A 21,586-nucleotide genomic window follows, 5' to 3' on the forward strand; every position below is an offset into this window, starting at 1 on the left:
TCATCTGTTGGGGAAGGAAATGGAGGAATGCGCTTGACACAGTTCAATTAAATCCATTGCAAACAGTCCTTCAACCCCAGATACCCAAGTTATTTTCAGATAGCTTAATGTTCTTTCATCTAGGTTTGAAAAATACAATTTATGGAGGAGTGAAGTGAACCTAACCAGTTTTAAAAATGATGATTGTTAAAATAAAAATGATTCTGTATTGCTAATGTGAACGGTGCATCTGCATTCTTCTTGGAAGGTCTGTCACTCTTGAGTGCCTGGCTGAAGTGGTCTGGTAAGATAAGCAGGAATGATATAGAGCTCTTGCTTTTCAAGTAGGAGAAGAGAAGGCCTGCAGATTGTAAACAGAACTGATATTGCAGAGTCAAAGAGAAGGACAGAAGGTAGGCTTCATGACGAGTGTACCACAAAGACTAAGAGGAAGAGCAAGGCCCTAGACTGCTACAATCTTTCAAATATTGTTACCACTCATGCCATGTGTGATTGATGAACTGAGAAGTGAGAGAAATTCACAGATAAATAGCTGCATGTACTGAGATGATAAACTTCAAAACTGTCATCATCATAACACTTATCAGGGGGAATACATTATGTGGTATCACAAGTCTGTCTCCAGTTACAGGCAACAGGCCACCCCGACCACAAACACAGAAGAGGTGTTTAACATTTTTTTATATAGATATTTTATTGGAAGATTTCATACATCCTTCAGATCCAAATATTCAATGAACCGACACATCATGATATGACAGTGTTCAAATGCCCTAAAATACATATACAACCAATAAATAATTTTGTATAGCTCATTTCCTACAACCTCATACCTCTGCCTTGACATATTCAATGAACCAACACATCATGATATAAGGCAATATTCAGATAACATAAAATACATACACACCCAATAAAAAAATTATATTGCACCTTTCCCACAGCATAAAATTTCTGCCTTGTCATTGTATAATTTTACCCCTACAAGTGTAAGATGGCTTGTCTACATTTCCCCCTATCCCAGTGCCTTCCATAATTACTGAAATGTGTCATGCGATCCAGATCTTAAAGCATATCCATGCGCTAACTCCTTACTACTTAATATTGTAGACCGTAATTGTTAGAATGTCAGGGTCACTGTTGATGGCCAATTTTGAAGGATTATTGACCCAGCTAATCAAAATATAGCACAATATAGCTTTCAAGTATAGCACAGCAGCCTTCTTTTGTCTAAGGATACAGACTCAGCTGCTGATGGACCTTCCAGTTCTAGTTTCAATCCAATCTTTCACTAGGTCTAAGCTGGCCCAACTTCTACTAACATCTAAATTATTAAAAAGTTGTCTTATACTGATGTAGGACCAGTGAATCATTGTTTAAAATGACCCAATAGAGGGTTCCATTTTGACCCAAGCATTCCAGGTGTAAGAGTTTAGAAAATATGAGACCTTACCATACCCATTGCACTCCTACCTAATAGTGACCCGCTTATTTAATAGGGGTAGCTTACCAACATATATATCTCCCAGAGAGGTGGCTCCATTAATGGCCAGTATATCAAAATACGTATTCAGTTGTTCTTTGCATTTTAGGGACCAATCTAAAACCTTATATCTAACCTTTTTAATTGTGCTGAAAATCAACAATTTTATAACTGGAAAAGATCAGGTAGAGAAAATAAATTATCTACCCCAGTTCTTTCTGGGGTTTTGAAAAACCTACATAAACCATGTATGAAGTGAGCACAATAAGATACTCTTAAGTCGGGCAGAGCTCGTCCCTTTTCTTTCACTGGTTATGTAATTAGTCTATTGTCAGTCTGGGCTTCTTATTGTCCTATATAAAGGTGGAAAATATTTCCTCCAGTTCCTTGATAGACTTCATCTGGAGAGCACACGATGTAGCAGCAAATATAAAAGTACACAAAGGTAGGATTGACATTTGAATCAGAGCAACACGCCCCAATATTGAGTGGGGTAGGTCGATCCATTTAGCAAAAAATGTCTTCACCTTGCAAATCAAAGGGGAATAATTCAAACCAAAAATGTCATTTCCATTTTCTGAAAATGTTATCCCTAAATATCGTTTAGCCCTTTTAGACAACTAAAGGGGTGAAGTTCTGCAGGTAAAGTGTCAAGTGTGCAGTTGCATAATAAAATCTCCATTTTCAGTTTATTAATCTTTTACCTACCCAGCTCCTGAAACTCTTTGAAATCTTTAAAAGCTCTCTGTTGATTTGCTGTGTCTGGTTTTAAAAATAGAACTATATCATCAGCATTTAATGTAATTTTGGTTATGCCACTTATTGGCAGCCCAATGCACATGTCGGTCAGCACTGTTATTGCTAAGGATTCTATAAATAATTCAAAAATGATAGGTGACAGTGGACATCCTTGCCTCATTCCTCTAGTAACCTACAAGCCCCAAACCCAATATTACAAAACTGAATAATTATTTTGCCTGTTGTCCCTTTATAGAGTCTCTCTGGAAACCCAAATTCCCTAAGAATATCAAAAAGGCTTTCCCAACAGACCAGATCAAATGCCTTTTTTTGTATCTAATAAAAGAACCTGGGCAGGGACTCTTTTTTGTAAGAAATAATCTAATGCTTCTATCAAACATTTGTGTTGGAAAGTAGCTGCCTACCAGGAATAAAACCACATAAGTCTGGATGGATAATAGAGCCTAAAATTCTTCTCACTCAATTGGCCAGGAATTTTGTAATGGTCTTGTTATCCACATTTGAAAGGCCTATGTGAATTCATATTTTCTTTCTTCTTGTCCTTTTTCAGAAAATTGACCAATATAGCAGTGCAAAATGATGCTGGAACCTCACCCTCTTCTATTTGATCAACTTTAATAGCTCTGGATTCAAAACCAGTGCAAATGTCTTTGAAAACTCAGCCTGTAGGCCACCTTCGCCACAGGCCTTCCCATTAGACAATGATTTCACAACCTCCCCAATTTCCTCGAGGGATGTTTTGGCTGGTAGGTCCTGGATTTGACTGTGTCATATTTTTGGAATGGGAAGATGGGTTCAAAAATGCCTGAGTCAAGCAACATGGACCTGCTGTTGTACACTGTATAGTGCTTCACAGCACCGTGGGGACTTTTCTTGAATCAGCACGTGGTGTGAAATAGAAGTTTTTGTTTCCCCATTGAAGAGAGATGTGAATATTCTGAGCTTGGAGCTCATGAACCTAACAGGCTAGGAATTTGCCTTCATATTCACTTTCATCATAAGCCTTTTGGCTGTAACAGTATTAGCAATGTACCCTCGCTCATAATAGTAATCTTCCATGTGTGCTCTCGCATGTCCAAGGCCCAATTCATTGTGACAAGTTCTACTGTGGTACAATGGCAGGCTCTCATGGTAGAGTGCAAATTTTAACCCAGACCTGCTGGCTAATAGCTGCTTCCTCTGCATGATATCTCGAAAGGTTATGCAGTCATGACTAGTTGCCTTAAATTCATCCCATGTATTTTCTACCCTGTCTGTAAGCTCATTCACCTCAGAATAGCTTGTTATCTCATTATTTCCCATATTTATACTTTTTTTGCACTACATTTGCGTCATTGTTTGATGCAAAAGCGGTGCAAACTTACAAAATATAATTGTATATTGTACATTTGCACCGCGTTTGCGTAAAAAGATGATGCAAATGCAGCACAAAAAAAGTATAAATATGGGTCTATGTATCTCCTTACACCATTTTTCATCCCCAAGACTCACTTTGTTAAAGCCAATCCCTAAGACTTCCATCTCTGCCAGGGAGTAATCAGAAAAACGATTGGAGATAAGTGCATAACTGGTAAGCTTTAACTCGCGGGAGAATAAAACAAATCCAAACTAGCAGCAGAGTTATATTTCCCAGAGGAACATGAGTATTCCAACCTTTCCACATATTTTTCATGCCAAAGATCAACCAAGCTCAGATTTGTCATCTAATATATTGCTGCTTATTCTGCTATCACATCTGAGACAAAGAGTCTAGCACTAGGTTCAGAAGAAAATCCAAATTTCCCCCAACAACCACTAGCCGGGGAATGCATAACAGTGCCTTGAAAAGTTCAGCCATTGGAGCTGGGTCATTGGGGACAGGAGCATAGATTGTAGCTATGGTATTCTGGAATTATTGAGGAAAAACCTCATTCCCAACCTGCGGTTTGGGGATCCCTCTTGGGTCCAAAAAGTCTCCTCAGGAGGTCCGCAACTGCTTAGAAAATTAAACAATATTAACATATTAGATCCCCAGCTTTCGGTAATGGCTCAGTGGGGGGTCCCCAGATTCCAATAATGATAAAGTTGGAGTCCACAGAAGTCAAAAGGTTGGGAATCGCTGGAGTAAACCACTGATGAGAGCCCCTCTACCTTCCTTGTCTTTTTGAGAGGAGGTAACATGGAATGGGAAGTGTCCGTATATATATTTAAGTTCCCTTTTATCACAAAAATGAGTCTATTGAATAACCTCAATGTCTGGTGAGTGCCCTTTATCCCAGTCTCTGATTATTCTTGCTATTAAACCCATTAGCATTTATTGGCACTGTGACGGGCTGGAAACTGTTCGCCCGTACTCGGACTTCATTTGTGCTGACACTGCCACTGGTGAGCCCAGGCAGCCCAGTTTACCGTCCCGTGATTGGCTGGACGTTTGCAAGCGGCGGGAGGTCAGGAAGTTAAAATCGCCGCTACCGGAGCTTACGATGTCCAGGGTTTGTGAGGAAGGAGTTAGAGGCGATCGAGGATCAGTGAAATACCATCAAAACAAGGAGACGGACGACAACCATACAGACGTCGGGAGCAGAGGACGGAGCCAAAGGACTACACGGAGGCAGGTGGAGCACTCGTATCTTGGCAGTGACGGCTGGGGACGAGCATCGGACATCTGGAAGCCCAGGGACCAGGAGGACGAGTTGCTGCATCCCGCCACGCTTCCAGAGAAGCGTTGCAGTACAGGTGCGTGGGATCACGAGCCTGAACCTGAGTAACAGCGGAGAGAGAGAGATAGAGAGAGAGAGAGAGTCAAATGAGGGCACAAACACAGCACAACAAGGGGGGGGGAAAGAAGTGGAAGGAAGGGAGGGGGGAGGACTGAAAACTCCACTTACCACTAACACCGTAGAGTACAATAAGAATCTAAATCACCAAAGTCATCGCGCACAGGATCACGAGCACTATGGGGGGGGAGAAAACAAAACCATAGTAAGAAAGGATGTTAAACATAAAATAAACACTGGAATGACTAGTATCAGGAATAGAAAGTAAGGATAAAAGGAAAAGAAACTCAAAACTTACCCTACGACAGGAATACCTAGACCACTTACCACTCCTGTTCTCTTCTTTTTGCATGTACCTCCCGGGGAATGCCTACGGAAGTGGAACAGAGAAGAGGAGAGTGAAAACCTGATTACAGACAAACCCTCACCACCTTCTACCCAGCAATTAATGACCAGAAACACGTACCTGCACTTGCTTCATCCATATTATTCCAATAAAACCTTTTTGTTTTTACACTTGGAACTCTGTCGGAGTGATTCCTTCCCTACAATCCGGTCACAAGTGGTGTCAGAAGTGGGATTTGAAGGAAACCGCCACCATGGAGGAGAAAACGACAACTTATCTCCCAGTTGGCTGAAGGGCAACGGCATCTCCAAATGATATGGGAGCAACAAATGAAAGAAGCCAAAGAAGAAAGAGTGGCGTTGCAGACTGCACCTAAAAGCCAGGCAACAATTATGGCCAATAATCAGCTGGTACATGAAACCGCATTAGGCAAGTGTTGGAAAATGGGTTATTGGTAAGGGCAGGTAGGTACCTACACTTAGCAATAGGCCACTAACCTCCACTAAGGTCCAGTTAGGTCTCAGTAAATTAAACCCAGCTCAACCCTTTGTAGCTCGGCAACGAGCGTCAAGGCTTAACTTAGGAGACAGAGTGTAAAGCATTCAAATATCACAAGACAGTAATTTAAAAAAAACACAGGAAACAGTTTAAAAATCCAAAACCAATTTATAAAAATAGATTATATTTTTATCTTTAAAATGACACCAAAACGAATAAAATCAGATTAGGGGAACCGGAGATATGAATTTTTAAAGAATTATTATTTTTTTAGCGCCTAGAAACAAAAAGCGCCAATCGGGTCATCTGGTTGCACCTCGACCGGGGCAAAGTCAAAGTTTCAGGCCGACCGCGATGGAGCCCTGCTCCGCTACAGGCCGCGGGAGGCCTCGGTTAAAAAGTTACCTTCACACTTAGTCTTTTTTTCGAAGATTTTCTTCAGCGAGACGAACCTGCCCGTCCAATCCGACCTCCTGAAGCCCTTCTCCGGATACGCGATGCTGGAATCCTCGGTGGAGATTTTTACCTTCGGACTTAGTCGTTTTTTCGAGGTGAAAATCCTTCGACCGGGGTAAACCTGGATCTTGATCCGACGTCCATGGAGCCCTTCTCGGATACGATGGCTGGGAGGTCCCGGTCAACTTTTTACCTTCGGACTTAGTCTCTTTTTCTGAGATTTTTCTTTACCGGGACGAACCAGCAAATCAGGCCGGGTCGCTGTTGAGGCAAGCCGGCTAGAGTTGCCGCGGCGGGTCGGTCCCTCTATGGAGCTTTTTTACAAAAAGTCTCCAAACTTCTCCAAACTTCTGGGGCTTCTCCCAGATGTCCTTTTAAGGTTCTTTTGGGGTCCACAGCTCACCCAAGGGTCCAGAAGTTCTGAGATGGTCCTTGGGGGGTGCGGACTACAACTCCCAGAATGCACCTGGCACAAACTCCTTTTTGGCCACTGGACAGTGGTCAGCTGGTCGCTTTCTTCAGGAGTTGGTGCAGGGGACTCTGGATAGCATTTTTTCACCTGTAGCAAACAGGGAGTCCCTCCTTGAACCAGTTGAAGCCAGGCAAAGTCCTTCTTGTGGTGAAGCCCAAGTGTGCAGCTGTTGCAGTCCTTCTGAGTGCAGGTTCCAGGTGCAGGCCAGGGGTCCAGCAGGGCAGTCCTTCTTCTTCTGTTGTTCTTCTTTGTTGGATGTGGTAGGGAACTGAGGTGTGGGTGCAGGTCTGCCAGTTTTATCCTTGCTCCTGGGGGAAAAGCAGGGGGGTCCTGGTTCTCCAATCAGGTGCAGGGTCCTTCCCCCTGTGATGACCACTTCCTGGGAAGTGTGGCAAAAATCAATCCCAGGAGGCAACATTCTCTAAAAATACATCATGGCTGAATCTGATTTTTGGAGGTTACATCTGGCTGAGCCCACCCACTGGTGTGGCTAAAAATCATAAACACTCCCCTCTCCTGCCCTCTCCTAATCTAATCAAGGGGGCACCTAGTTGTCTGGGGTTGCAGGATGTGGGGGTGTTGCTGGTTGCTCCAAATGTCCTTCTCTGCCTTTGAAGACCAGTTTGGCAGCCCTCCCCCTTCCTGCCTCACCATCTGCTGAGGGGAGATTCCCTCCCACAGGCACATTCCTTTGTGTGAAGCCAGGCCACTTCACACCTCATAAAGGCAGCTTGGTCAAGCTGCTCAAGGCTGGCCAATCAGAGCACAGCAGCAAAAACAATGCAGGGCTGAAATTGCCAACTTTTCAGGTAAAGTTTAAAACTTTACCTGAACAAGTTATATTAAATCCAACAACTGGAAGTTGTGGGATTTATTACAACAATTAATTTGATACCAAACTCTTGGTATGAATCATTTAAGGAGACTTTAAAAATTAAAATAAAGTCTCCCCATTCTAGCCTATGAAGGCCATTTACTACAATGAGGGAAAAACGAATGTGGCTGTTTTTACCTCACCAGGGCTTATAAAACTATTTTTATAAAGTCCCTGCTTATAGTTACATGGCACCCAGCCCTAGGGGCACATAGGGTACACCTTTAGGGGTGACTTATACGTAAAAATAATGTAGTTTAAGACTTTGGAACTACTTTTAATTCCAAAGTCGAATTTGCATATAACTTTAATTTAAAAGCAGCCAGCAAGGCAGGCCTGCCTTTAAAATGACACTGGGCACCTCAGCAGTGCACCTATGGGTGCACTACCTATGCTGTGGTCCCTAAACCTACATGCCCTACCATATACTAGGGACTTATAGGTAGGTTAACCTAGCCAATTATAATTAGCCTAATTTGCATATCGATGTTATACAGAGCACAGGCCCTGGGACTGGTTAGCAGTACCCAGGGCACCTTCAGAGTCAGGAAAACACCAGCAAAAAGTGGAAAATGGGGGCAAAAAGTTAGGGGGCCTCTGCAATCAGCCCTGTTTTCTCACACAAGCCCCCCCAGCCCACACGCCCAGGAGACTCAGCCCACCCTGGGAGAGTCTTCCTGGCTTGTTAGGCGAGGAAGACAGTGAAGAAAACTGGCTGTCTCTTTGCAGGACCTACTCTGCCTTACATCCTCCTGTCAGGGTCACTCCCTCTGGGTAGTGAACCCACCCCAACAGTGAAAGGACCCATCTCAAACTGAAACTTCCCTCTAGGGGGGTCTTCCTCCTCTCTCTCTGCCAACTTGAGTAGTGAGGTGCCAACCTCCCCTACTCCTAACTTTGCTATGGCAACACCTAGCTTACCCAAAGAGGTCACCCAACACTTGAGCAACCCCACCATGACCAACAGGGTCAGGGGGCCTACTTTGCTATTGGCCCTGGGGTCTGCCTCCCAGGTCAAGTACAGTGCTGCCAGGAAGGCTAGCACCCAGCAGAGGCTACTGACAGCTGTCAGTACCCAGAACCACACCCTAAGCTCTCCACTGACAGGTGGCTGAGCTGCTTTAAGGGCAACTGTGGGGTCCTGGCACCCCTCTTGCTGTCTAGAGTGGGGGGCTACCACCTCCTGTGGCAGACACCCTCCTTCCACTCTCCCTTCTGTCAGTGCAGGGGCAACACCTTGCATCTGGACAGCTGCCTGACTACTCAGGACTTCCTTGGGGTCAGGTGAGGCCTCACCAGTGCCAACTCTGGGCTCTCCCCCTACTGGGGCAGAAGGCCTTTGGCTCCCTGGAACTCTCTTTAAGAGTGGCCTACCCTTCCTTTTCTTCTTTCATTTTCTTGGGGACCCCTGTCTCCTAACTGTAGGGACTGACTCCCCAGGACTTTGGTTTGGTGGGGCGCACTGGGCGACCGCCCCATCTGGGACCAGACTCACCTCTGGGAGGTTATTGCCCAGGATACAATCTAGGGGGAGGTCAGCACTGACTACCACCCTAAACCAGTCAAGGATACCCTCCCTCTCTAGGGGCACTATGGCTATTGGTTTGGAGGTGACCTCCCCTGTGGCTATCCTGACTTTCCTAGTCTCTCCTGGGACATACATGTCTGGGGTCACTAACCGGTCACTCAATATAGTGTGACTGGCACAGGTGTCTCTCAGGCCAGTGGTAGGGATCCCATTCACCCGAATGGGGTGGAAGTGCCTACTCCCACCCCCAGGGATCACCAGCTTACCATCTCGTCCTGTCCCCCAGCTCAATGCTAGGAGGACTTCATCATCTGAGGAGTCCTCCTCCATGGCTACACTGGACAGCCCAGTGCTAACCACCTTCTTTGGACAGGCTGCATTTCCTCTGAAGTGACCTGTCTGCTGACAGTCAAAGCAAGCCTTACTGTCCAAGAGCTTTTTTAACCCTGGGTCTCCCTGTCTCTGCTTGTCAGAGTGGGAGTGGGATTTACTCTCCTCCTTCTTAGGGTTCTGGGGTACAGAGGGAGTCTCTGTGGTGGGCTTACCACCTCCCTGCTTAGGTTTTTGGGGACCTGACCCCCCCTTCTTGGAGTCTCCCCCCTGGGACTTGACAACCACCCTGGTTCTCAACCACTCATCAGCTGCCTCCCCTAGCTCTCTAGGGTTGGTCAGCTTAGAGTCCACTAGATGCTGGCGTAACCTTTCTTGGGTACAATTGGTCAAGATGTGCTCTCTCATTATCAGATTGTATAACCCCTCATAAGTATTTACTTTGTTACCAATAGTCCAGCCCTCTAGTGCCTTAAGTGATGTGTCTACAAAGTCAACCCAAGACTGGGTACTGACCTTCTGGGTGTCCCTGAACTTCACTCTATACTGCTCTGGGGTTAGACCAAACTTCTTGGTTAAGCACCTCTTCATACTAGGGTATGAATCTGCCTCCTCCCCCCTTAAGGTCAGAAGCCTATCCCTCCCTGAGTTGGGGACCAACTCCCACAAAAGGGAACCCCTGTATTGAGGCCTAACCCTTCTCATTTGGAGTGCCCTCTCAAAGGCCTCCAACCACTTGTCTATATCATCCCCCTCTACATAAGCAGGAACCACCCCCTTGGGTAATCTGGGGCAAAAAACCCCACCCAGGGACACCTCAACTTCTCTGTCGCTGCCACCATCTCTTTTCTCTCTCTTTGCCCACTTTTTCTTTTCTAGGGCCAGCTTCTCTGCCTCCAAAGCTATGAATGCTAGCTGGGCCTCCGTCTCTCTTTCTCTGAGGGACAGGTTCTCTCCTCCTGAAGGGACCCCCTTCCCCCAACTAGCTTTGGGACTGCCCCTAGTGACTGTATGTAATGAGGACCGGTCTTCCTCATCCTCACTTAGGCTCAGATGCCCTCCCTCCCCTGAGTGGTGAGAGCTAGCATCCTCCCCTACTTCTCCCTCCTCTGGAGCTTCCTCTGGGTCTACCTCTTGGGCCTCAGCCCATGCTGTCAGGGATTTGATCAGGACATGCTTCCTAAGGTCAGTGGTTGCAGGCAACCCTCTTTCAGTACACAACCCCCTAAACTGGACTACTGTCAGTGTGGGTAGGCTAGCCAGATCAAGCTCCATGGTTCCCTAGTTTTGTGTCAACAAAAACTTTTTGCAAAAATTGGAAACAAGAATTTAGAAAAATCACAAAGATTCAATAATTGAAATTAATCCAAATTAAAAATTAAAAACAATTTTTGCACTAGGACAATTTAAAGGATTTTTAATTTGTTTTACTTAAAACTGTAACGTGATACTGAACACAAGTACAGATCCCACCACTGCTCACCAAAAATGTTGGAAAATGGGTTATTGGTAAGGGCAGGTAGGTACCTACACTTAGCAATAGGCCACTAACCTCCACTAAGGTCCAGTTAGGTCTCAGTAAATTAAACCCAGCTCAACCCTTGGTAGCTCGGCAACGAGCGTCAAGGCTTAACTTAGGAGACAGAGTGTAAAGCATTCAAATATCACAAGACAGTAATTAAAAAAAAAAACACAGGAAACAGTTTAAAAATCCAAAACCAATTTATATAAATAGATTATATTTTTATCTTTAAAATGACACCAAAACGAATAAAATCAGATAATGGGAACCGGAGATATGAATTTTTAAAGAATTTTTTTTTTTTTGCGCCTAGAAGCAAAAAGCGCCAATCGGGTCATCTGGTTGCACCTCGACCGGGGCAAAGTCAAAGTTTCAGACCGACCACGATGGAGCCCTTCTCGGCTACAGGCCGCGGGAAGCCTCGGTTAAAATGTTACCTTCACACTTAGGGGGTTATTACAACTTTGGAGGATGTGTTAATCCGTCTCAAAAGTGACGGTAAAGTGACGGATATACCACCAGCCGTATTACGAGTTCCATAGGATATAATGGACTCGTAATACTCCTGGTGGTATATCCGTCACTTTACCGTCACTTTTGGGACGGATTAACACCTCCTCCAAAGTTGTAATAACCCCCTTAGTCTTTTTTTCGAAGATTTTCTTCAGCGGGACGAACCTGCCAGTCCAATCCGACCTCCTGGAGCCCTTCTCCGGATACGCGATGCTGGAATCCTCGGTGGAGATTTTTACCTTCGGACATAGTCGTTTTTTCGAGGTGAAAATCCTTCGACCGGGGTAAACATGGATCTTGATCCGACGTCCATGGAGCCCTTCTCGGATACGATGGCTGGGATGTCCCGGTCAACTTTTTACCTTCGGACTTAGTCTCTTTTTCTGAGATTTTTCTTTACCGGGATGAACCAGCAAATCAGGCCGGGTCGCGGTTGAGGCAAGCCGGCTAGAGTTGCTGCGGCGGGTCGGTCCCTCTATGGAGCTTTTTTTCAAAAATTCTCCAAACTTCTCCAAACTTCTGGGGCTTTTCCCAGATGTCCTTTTAAGGTTCTTTTGGGGTCCACAGCTCACCCAAGGGTCCAGAAGTTCTGAGATGGTCCTTGGGGGGTGCGGACTACAACTTCCAGAATGCACCTGGCACAAACTCCTTTTTGGCCACTGGACAGTGGTCAGCTGGTCGCTTTCTTCAGGAGTTGGTGCAGGGGACTCTGGATAGCAATTTTTCACCTGTAGCAAACAGGGAGTCCCTCCTTGAACCAGTTGAAGCCAGGCAAAGTCCTTCTTGTGGTGAAGCCCAAGTGTGCAGCTGGCGCAGACCTTCTGAGTGCAGGTTCCAGGTGCAGGCCAGGGGTCCAGCAGGGCAGTCCTTCTTCTTCTGTTGTTCTTCCTTGTTGGATGTGGTAGGGAACTGAGGTGTGGGTGCAGGTCTGCCAGTTTTATCCTTGCTCCTGGGGGAAAAGCAGGGGGGTCCTGGTTCTCCAATCAGGTGCAGGGTCCTTCCCCCTGTGATGACCACTTCCTGGGAAGTGTGGCAAAAATCAGTCCCAGGAGGCAACATTCTCTAAAAATCCATCATGGCTGAATCTGATTTTTGGAGGTTACATCTGGCTGAGCCCACCCACTGGTGTGGCTAAAAATCATAAACACTCCCCTCTCCTGCCCTCTCCTAATCTAATCAAGGGAGCACCTAGTTGTCTGGGGTTGCAGAATGTGGGGGTGTTGCTGGTTGCTCCAAATGTCCTTCTCTGCCTTTGAAGACCAGTTTGGCAGCCCTCCCCCTTCCTGCCTCACCATCTGCTGAGGGGAGATTCCCTCCCACAGGCACATTCCTTTGTGTGAAGCCAGGCCACTTCACACCTCATAAAGGCAGCTTGGTCAAGCTGCTCAAGGCTGGCCAATCAGAGCACAGCAGCAAAAACAATGCAGGGCTGAAATTGCCAACTTTTCAGGTAAAGTTTAAAACTCTTTACCTGAACAAGTTATATTAAATCCCACAACTGGAAGTTGTGGGATTTATTACAACAATTAATTTGATACCAAACTCTTGGAATGCATCATTTAAGGAGACTTTAAAAATTAAAATAAAGTCTCCCCATTCTAGCCTATGAAGGCCATTTACTACAATGAGGGAAAAACGAATTTGGCTGTTTTTACCTCACCAGGGCTTATAAAACTATTTTTATAAAGTCCCTGCTTATAGTTACATGGCACCCAGCCCTAGGGGCACGTAGGGCACACCTTTAGGGGTGACTTATATGTAAAAATAAGGTAGTTTAAGACTTTGGAACTACTTTTAATTCCAAAGTCGAATTTGCATATAACTTTAATTTAAAAGCAGCCAGCAAGGCAGGCCTGCCTTTAAAATGACACTGGGCACCTCAGCAGTGCACCTATGGGTGCACTACCTATGCTGTGGTCCCTAAACCTACATGCCCTACCATATACTAGGGACTTATAGGTAGGTTAACCTAGCCAATTATAATTAGCCTAATTTGCATATTGATGTTAGCAGTACCCAGGGCACCATCAGAGTCAGGAAAACACCAGCAAAAAGTGGAAAATGGGGGCAAAAAGTTAGGGGGCCTCTGCAATCAGCCCTGTTTTCTCACAGAAAGCTCACTGATACCATTGCTCATACTAAAGTACATACTACGGTGCCCAGTAGTGTGTTAGAAAAATATCAGGAGCAGGACGATCCGGACTCTTTTTTCACAAACTTTGAAAGAGTGGCCAGCACTGCTAACTGGCCTGAGGACAAATGGGGTCAATATATCGCCCCCCTGCTCACTGGACAATTACAAACCACATACCAAGCCATTAATCCAAGTGGGACCTTGCCATATAAGGACGTTAAAAAGACAATTCTAGAACGAGTGGGCTTAGATACTGAAAGTTATTGTACCAAGGTTAGACAGATGAAATGGAAGCATCAAGAGAACACCCGCACCTTATATTACCGAGTTCAACATGCTGCCGGGAGGTGGTTACAACCCACAGAAAACACAAAAGAAGATATGTTTAATGTCATAGTATTAGAACAGTATTTGGATGCTTTACCACCTATCACCAGGAACTGGGTAAGACAACATCCCGGGCTAACAAACGAAAATGCAGTAGATCTTGCCTGTGACTATCATAGAGGTTCAGACTTCCGTGCTACCACTAGTCGGTCCCCCCCTCCTATGCGACCAACTATATCGAGAAATAATCCCCAGCGACCCCTATTGACACATGGTACCGATAGACCATCCGCCATAGGCCCAGGGCTACCTGAAATGCGGGCCCTGGACCCCAATGTTACAGTTGTTCAGAGTGGGGACTTATTGCCCGTAATTGCCCGCATAAGAAGGAAACCGAAGAACCCATGGAGATCGGGCTGACTAAGGGAAGGGTGTTCTGGTCTGGAGGAGACAAACCCAAATATATCCTTCCCATTGTTGTCAATAATGAGAAAAGAACAGCCCACATTGACTCTGGTTGTAGCCAAAGCGTGATAAGAGGAAATCTAGTATTGCCAGGACAAATAGAAAAAGGGCAACAAGTCCTAATCACATGTGTACATGGAGATCAGCGGTACTATCCCTTAGCTACAATAAAATTGCAGTGGAGGGAGCGGTCAAAGGACCTCAGAGTCGGGGTACTCTCCAAACTAGAGGAGGACATAATCCTTGGTACTGACTATTTGGATTTTTCCTCCTTATTGGAGCGAGCAGGGCAAGAACACATGCTGACGTCTTGGTGGGCGGAAGCACCCAAAGGAGACATGACGGAGGGACCAGGAAGGATACGGATTACCCTCAGTAAAAGACAAAAAAGAGAGCAAAGACACTCATATTTGCAAACCCACCCGTCCGATGAAGACTCTACTCTATCAGGGAGAATTTGTACGATTACAGGAGATTTCCGGCGGAATCAGAATGAGGATCCCTCCTTAAAATACGCATGGCAGCAGGCGCAGTCTGGGGAAATACAAGGGGTAGGTCCCAGGTTCATAATTTATAACCAATTACTGTATCGCAATCCCACACCCACCCGGTGAAATGACCTTCAGTTAGTGGTACCCAAAAGTCATCGGCAACAGGTATTACAACTAGCACATGGGGATAACGGGGAAGGACACTTGGGTCGGGAGAAAACTGAAGAGGCAGTACTTAGACGGTTTTATTGGCCAGGGGTTTATGGTGAAATACGTAGACATTGTGCGGAATGTCCCAAATGCCAGTTATACAACCCTTCTTCCCAAATTCCTGCTCCACTCCAACCCCTTCAAATTATTGATATCCCTTTTATGGCACACCATATACCCTTCTTTTGATGGGTGCTGACCTGCAGAGAGATACATACAGGGAAAGGTATTAGTCAGACCATCCAGCCTGTTACACTTATGGCCCACCATACCCTTTCACATCGCCATTTGCACACACAGGCCTAGCACACAAGCTGCACGCCACCAGGGGACATCCACCAACCTCTCCTACACGAAGCCTTCACACACACCACTCCATTCATTCATGCCCCATGCATCGTGCTCACAGTGTACTCACCTGTTGGTCTGGAGGCCCATACAGCAGTCACTACTGGGGTAGGACCCCATCCAGCAGTCTCTCCAACTCTGCTGAGGTGAAGGCAGGGGCCCTTTTCCCAGTCGCACTCGCCATGGTAGGTTCCAGACACAGGTCGCAGCAGCACATGCCCTGTAGGTCCTCTCCTGTTGATGGTCGAGTAGCAAGTGAGAGAACAGATAGAAAATGGCGGTGTAGTCCACAGCAATGCATACGTTCACTGCTGGCGTACATCACCATTGGCCACTGTACCCCATAGGGGCCAATATTATCCAATGAGGCATTGCACGGCGGTTCCCGACCGCCTCCTGCACTGGCGCACAACGTCAGCGGAATTACCCCACTTCCACCTGTCCCTTCACACAGGACAGGTGGAGGTCATTTCAAGGGGGGGGGGGGCAGGCCCTGGTCTATAACTGTGTCACAGTTCACAATTGGACATACAGGACAAATGCCACTTATACATTTAAAATTAACATCATGCATAGTACTGTTGTGGCTACAATGTTCAGTTTGTGACCAAATCCTCACTGTTTTGACCCATAGATTACTACCGCTGTGGATGAATAGGAGATGGAGACATACCCAAGTGTACAGACCCCTGGTGGACTTGACAACAATAGCGGACAGGCACATTATCCTCACCTACAAACTTGACATGTCCACAATCACGGAGCTGTGTGCCCAACTAGAGCCTGACCTGATATCTGCTATCCGTCACCCCACTGGTATCCCCCCTGTTGTACTATCAGTGCTCCATTTCCTGGCAACTGGTTCTTTCCAAGTGACAGTGGGCTTGGCAGCAGGAATGTCACAGCCAATGTTCTCAATAGTGCTGACCAGAGTGTTATCTGCCCTGATTAAACACATGTGCAGCTACATTGTAATACCCCAGGTGGAGGATTTGGCCACAGTGAAGGCTGACTTCTATGCAATAGGACACATCCCCAACATAATTGGGGCAATTGATGGAACACATTTTGCATTTGTCCCCCACCCCGAAAAAATGAACAGATATTCAGAAATCGAGAGAGTTTTCATCCCAAATGTGATGGCCCAACTACAGAGGCACAGGGTGTGTCTAATAGGTGAGCCCTGGTTCCCACACAGTGGATGTTGGTGTATGGGTATGGTGTAGGCCATATGGGATAATGTGTGGCTAATTATTGTCCATCCATATTTACAGGTGACTCAGGTTACCCCAACCTATCATGGCTTCTGCCCCTATGAGGAATCCCAGGACAAGGGCAGAAGAAAGTTACAATGAGGCACATGGGCATGCAAGAAGGATAATAGAAAGTACCTTTGGCCTCCTGAAGCCCAGGTTTTGGTGCCTCCATCTAACAGGTGGATCCCTGTGCTAGTCACACAAGAAGGTCTGCCAGATATCGTGGCATGCTGTATGTTGCACAACCTTGCCTTGAGACACCATGTGCCTTTTCTGCAGGAGGAGGAGGAGGCTGGAGATGGCCGTGTGACAGCAGTGGACCGTGTGGCCAGTGAGGATGAAGAGGCAGAGGATGAGGATGAGGACAACAGAACTGCATTGATCAGACAATACTTCCAATGACACACAGGTAGGACAGTGTTACTTCATCTTTCATTGACATTTTCTTGTTTTTCTTTGTCACTGGCATGCTACAATTTCCCACTTCTAAGCCCAATCACTGTACCCTTTGGTAACTTATTTGGTGCCCCACTATCACTCCTGGTGTGATCACTGCAGCCAACTATAGGTCTTTCCAATTTGAACATTACTGTACATTTGAATTTCAATGTTTGAACCTTGTTAAACAAATACATACTTAAATCATTTGACATACTCCGTGCTCTATTGGTAGTACAGGGGCATTGTCCAAGGGGACATAGGAAGGGTAGCAATGGCAGTTCAAGGTGGACAGGGTGACAGAGTGGGAATCAAGAGTCTCATTTCCTGGCGGGGGTCTTGGCAGTTCAGATGTCTGTCTAGTGGCAGGGGCCCGCTGTTGTGAGGCTGCCTCCCTCATAATGTTGGTCATGTCTGCCAGCACCCCTGCAATGGAGACCAGGGATGTGTTAATGGCCTGCAAGTCCTCCATGATTCCCTGGTCTTGTTCCTCCTGCAGCAACATGTTCTCTTGCACGTTGGCCAGGATCTGGCCCAGCATATCCCGGGAATGTTGGTATGCTCCCAGGATCTTGGTGAGTGCCTCCTGGAGAGTCGGTTCCCTGGGCCTGTCCTCCCCTGGCTCAAAGCAGTCCTTCCAGTTTCCCTGTTGTCCTGTGCCTCTGTCCTCTGAACCGTGTGCCCACTGACCCCAGGTCCCTGATTGTCTTGGGGGAGAGGTGTGCCCTGGGGTCCCTTTAGTGGTGGACACACTGCTGATTGACGTGTGTTGGGGACAGATGTATGGGTACACTGTGTGGGTGCTGTGTTGATATTTCCTGAGGGTGGAGGGTCTGTGGAGGTATGTGTAGGAGGCTGGCCTGGTTTGTAGTGGGTACCTTGGGTACTTACACCTTATACCAGATCCAGTTATCCCTTATCTGTGAAATGTGGTAGTGTTATCGCAGCTTAGGCTGATAGGAATAGCTATAGCAGAGCAGCTTAGGCTGAACCAGGAGACATGCAAAGCTCATAGTTACACAGTACTTATACACAAGTAAAGACAATACATAGTGTTACCAAAAATAAAGGTATTTATTTGGGTGACACAATACCAAAAATATCTTAAAGAAAATACTCTTTCTGGAGGTAAGTATTATAGACAATATATACACTAGTCACCAACATTAGACAGTAAGTAGTCATAGAACAATGCAAACAATAGGAACTGCTATAGAATACAATAGGAGAAAATAGGTCTAGGGACAACACAAACCATATACTAAAAAAGGGGAATGAGAATCACAAATTGCCCCTTGACAAGTGTAGTGTGTGTACAATTGCTGGGAGAGTAAGACTACAGTAAAGGTAAGTAAATTACCCCACCAAGAGCCCAGAAAAGCAGGAGTAAAGTACTGCAAGTTTCCTTAGGACACACTACACCTCATGATTGGGATTTTGCAGTAACCAACCAAGTCTGCCAACTCCAACTGCTGGATTCCTGGACCCGAAGACCTGCAAAGGAAGGGGAATAAGTCTAGAAGTCGAAAGAAGTTCCAGGAATGACAGGAATCCCTGCCAACCCAGAAGAGGGTGCAAAAGAAGAGTCCCTGGTTAGTTGAAGACTGCAGGAATGCACCATAGGAAGATGCCAGCGGGTTCCTGCTTGGTGCAAAGAATGTCCCACGACGCAAAGATGGATGCAGATGTGATTTCGTTGTTGAAAGTCACCAACAAGCCTTGGTTACAACAAAAGTATAATTTGCATCAAAATGGCACTGGCTGGACCCAGGAGGGACCTGAGGGCCTCAACTCTGTGTGAGGAGGAAGAGGGAGCTCTCAGAACTTAAGAGAGCACTTGGGATGCCGGGCAGCACCCACAGGAGTCCCAGGACACTGGGACAAATGAGATACAAAACGCAGTTGGTGCAGCACAACAAAAGAAGGTCGCACGCTGCCGGAGAACAACTCAGCGAGTTGAGCGTCACAGGAGGGTGTGCTGGGTACCTGGGTCAGGCTGTGCATGAAGGAATTTTGTAAATATTGCACAGAGGCCTCAGAAGGTGAAGAAGACATAGTACACAGGGGTACCATCGATCTCAGGGAAGGCAAGGTCTTACCTCCTCCAAATTGCATCAGCAGGACCTCAGGACAGTCTATGTCAATGGGGTCCAACCTCTGTGTCCTTAGGAGCATGATCATCGCTGTGAGCGGAGTCCAAGGGTACCAGTTGTAATCTTAGAAGGTGCCTGCTGGAGCACAGGGGTGACTCTGTCACCCCCCGGGAGATTTCTTCAGTCCTTCTGGTACAGGGTGAAGACAGGGAGTCCTCAGAGCATGCACACCGTGGACACTTTTGCAGTTGCAGAGGAAAAGTATCCCTTGTGGATACTTTGTTGCTGTTACAGCAGTTCCTGGAGCAGGCTGCAGTTGATCCGAGGTCAGAGGATTATGAAGTAGTTGCAGAGGATTCCTGAAGGAAACTTGCAAACAGAATCTGAGGAGAACCCACAGGTGATACCCTGAATAGCCATGAGAGGGGGATTGGCTACCTTATCAGGTATGGACCTATCTGGGGGGTCTCTGACATCACCTGCTGGCACTGGCCACTCAGAACCCTCCAGAGTGCCCCCATACCTTGCAAAGCAAGATGGCTGAAGTCTGGGATACTGGGAGAGCTTTGGTCACTGATGGACAGGGGAGTGGTCACTCCTCTTTCCTTTGTCCAGGTTCATGCCAGAGCAGAGGACAATGGGTCCCTGAACCGGTGTAGACTGGCTTATGAAAGGAGCGCACCATCTGTGCCCTTCAAAGCCTTTCCAGAGGCTGGGGCAGGCTACCCCCTCCCCAGCCTGTAACACCTATTTCCAAAGGGAGAGGGTGTAACACCCTGCTCTCAGATTAAATGCTCTGTTTTATCTTCCTGGGACTGAGCTGCTCAGACCCTAGTAGGACAGAACCCTGTCTGTGAGGTGGCAGCAGCTGTAGCTGCAGTGCAAGCCTTAGAGAGCTGGTTTGGCACTACTGGGGCTCCATGGTGGAGCCCCCAGGATGCATGGAATTGTCTCCCCAATACCATATTTGGAATGGGGGACAATGTTATGGTCTTAGACATGTTACATGGCCATATTCAGAGTACTCATTGTGAAGCTACATATAGTTATTGACCTATATGTAGTGCACATGTGTAAAGGCGTCCCCACACTCACAAAGTCCGAGGAAATGGCCCTGAAACTATGTGGGGGAACCTTTGCTAGTGCAAGGGTGCCCTTACACTTAGTAACCTTACACCTAACCTTCAGCAAGCAAAGGTTAGACATATAGGTGACTTATAAGTTGCTTAAGTGCAGTGAAAATGGTTGTGAAATAACATGTGTGTTATTTCACGCAGGCTTCAATGGCAGGCCTGTGCAAGGGTCTGTCTGAGCTCTCTATGGGCAGCAAAAGAAATGCTGCAGCCCATATGGATCTCCTGAAACTCCAATGCCTGGGCACCTAGGTACAATATACTAGGGACTTATAAGGGGGGGGGGTCCAGTCTTCCAATTGAAATTAGTAAATTAAGTCACTAGACTACAGTGACAAATTTAAAAGCAGAGAGAGCATAAGCACTGAGGTTCTAGTTAGCAGAGCCTCAGTGACACAATCAAGCGCTATACAGACACACACATTGGGCCATAAACTATGAGCCCTGGGGTCCTGACCAGCAGGATCCAGGTGAGACAGGCAAAAACATACTGACATACAGGTAAAAATGGGGGCAACATGCCAAGGAAGATGGTACTTTCCTACAGTGTGTTACTGTGGCTGGGTTACCGACTGTCCAGAGGTCAGTGATGGGCCAGGTTAGTCATCCAGATCCAGGCAACCAGAGTCACTGTCATCACTGTGGGCCTCTTCTGTGGGGGGACTGGATAGTGCTGGCACCTCTTCTCTGCTGACATTGGCTGGGGTACCTGTGGGGATTTGAATGCAGTGTTATTGTTTCTGTGTGTGACATGTTGTGCATTGGTGGTTTGTGTACTTAGTTTATATGTGCCCTGGCAGCTTTCACTTGTGTGAGATGGTATATGGTGGGATAGCTGATTCTCTCTAGTGTGACTGCTTTAGTGATAGGTGTCCATGCAGGGCTGTGAGTGGTGTCTATGCATTTGTGGTGCATGCAGGGCTTGGCATTGGGATGAGTGCTATGTGATGGTAGGGTGTGTAGGAGGTGGTGGAGTGATGGGTGTGAGGGTGAGGGTATGTGATGGCATGCAGGTAGGGGAGTGATAGAAATTGTGAGTTGACTTACCCGAGTCCAGGCCTCCTGCTACTCCTGCCAGGCCCTCAGGATGCATGATTACCAAGACTTGCTCCTCCCATGTTGTTAGTCGTGGGGGAGAAGGAGGGGGTCTACCG

This window comes from Pleurodeles waltl, chromosome 3_1 (genome assembly GCF_031143425.1).
Source record: "Pleurodeles waltl isolate 20211129_DDA chromosome 3_1, aPleWal1.hap1.20221129, whole genome shotgun sequence".
NCBI lineage: Eukaryota > Metazoa > Chordata > Amphibia > Caudata > Salamandridae > Pleurodeles > Pleurodeles waltl.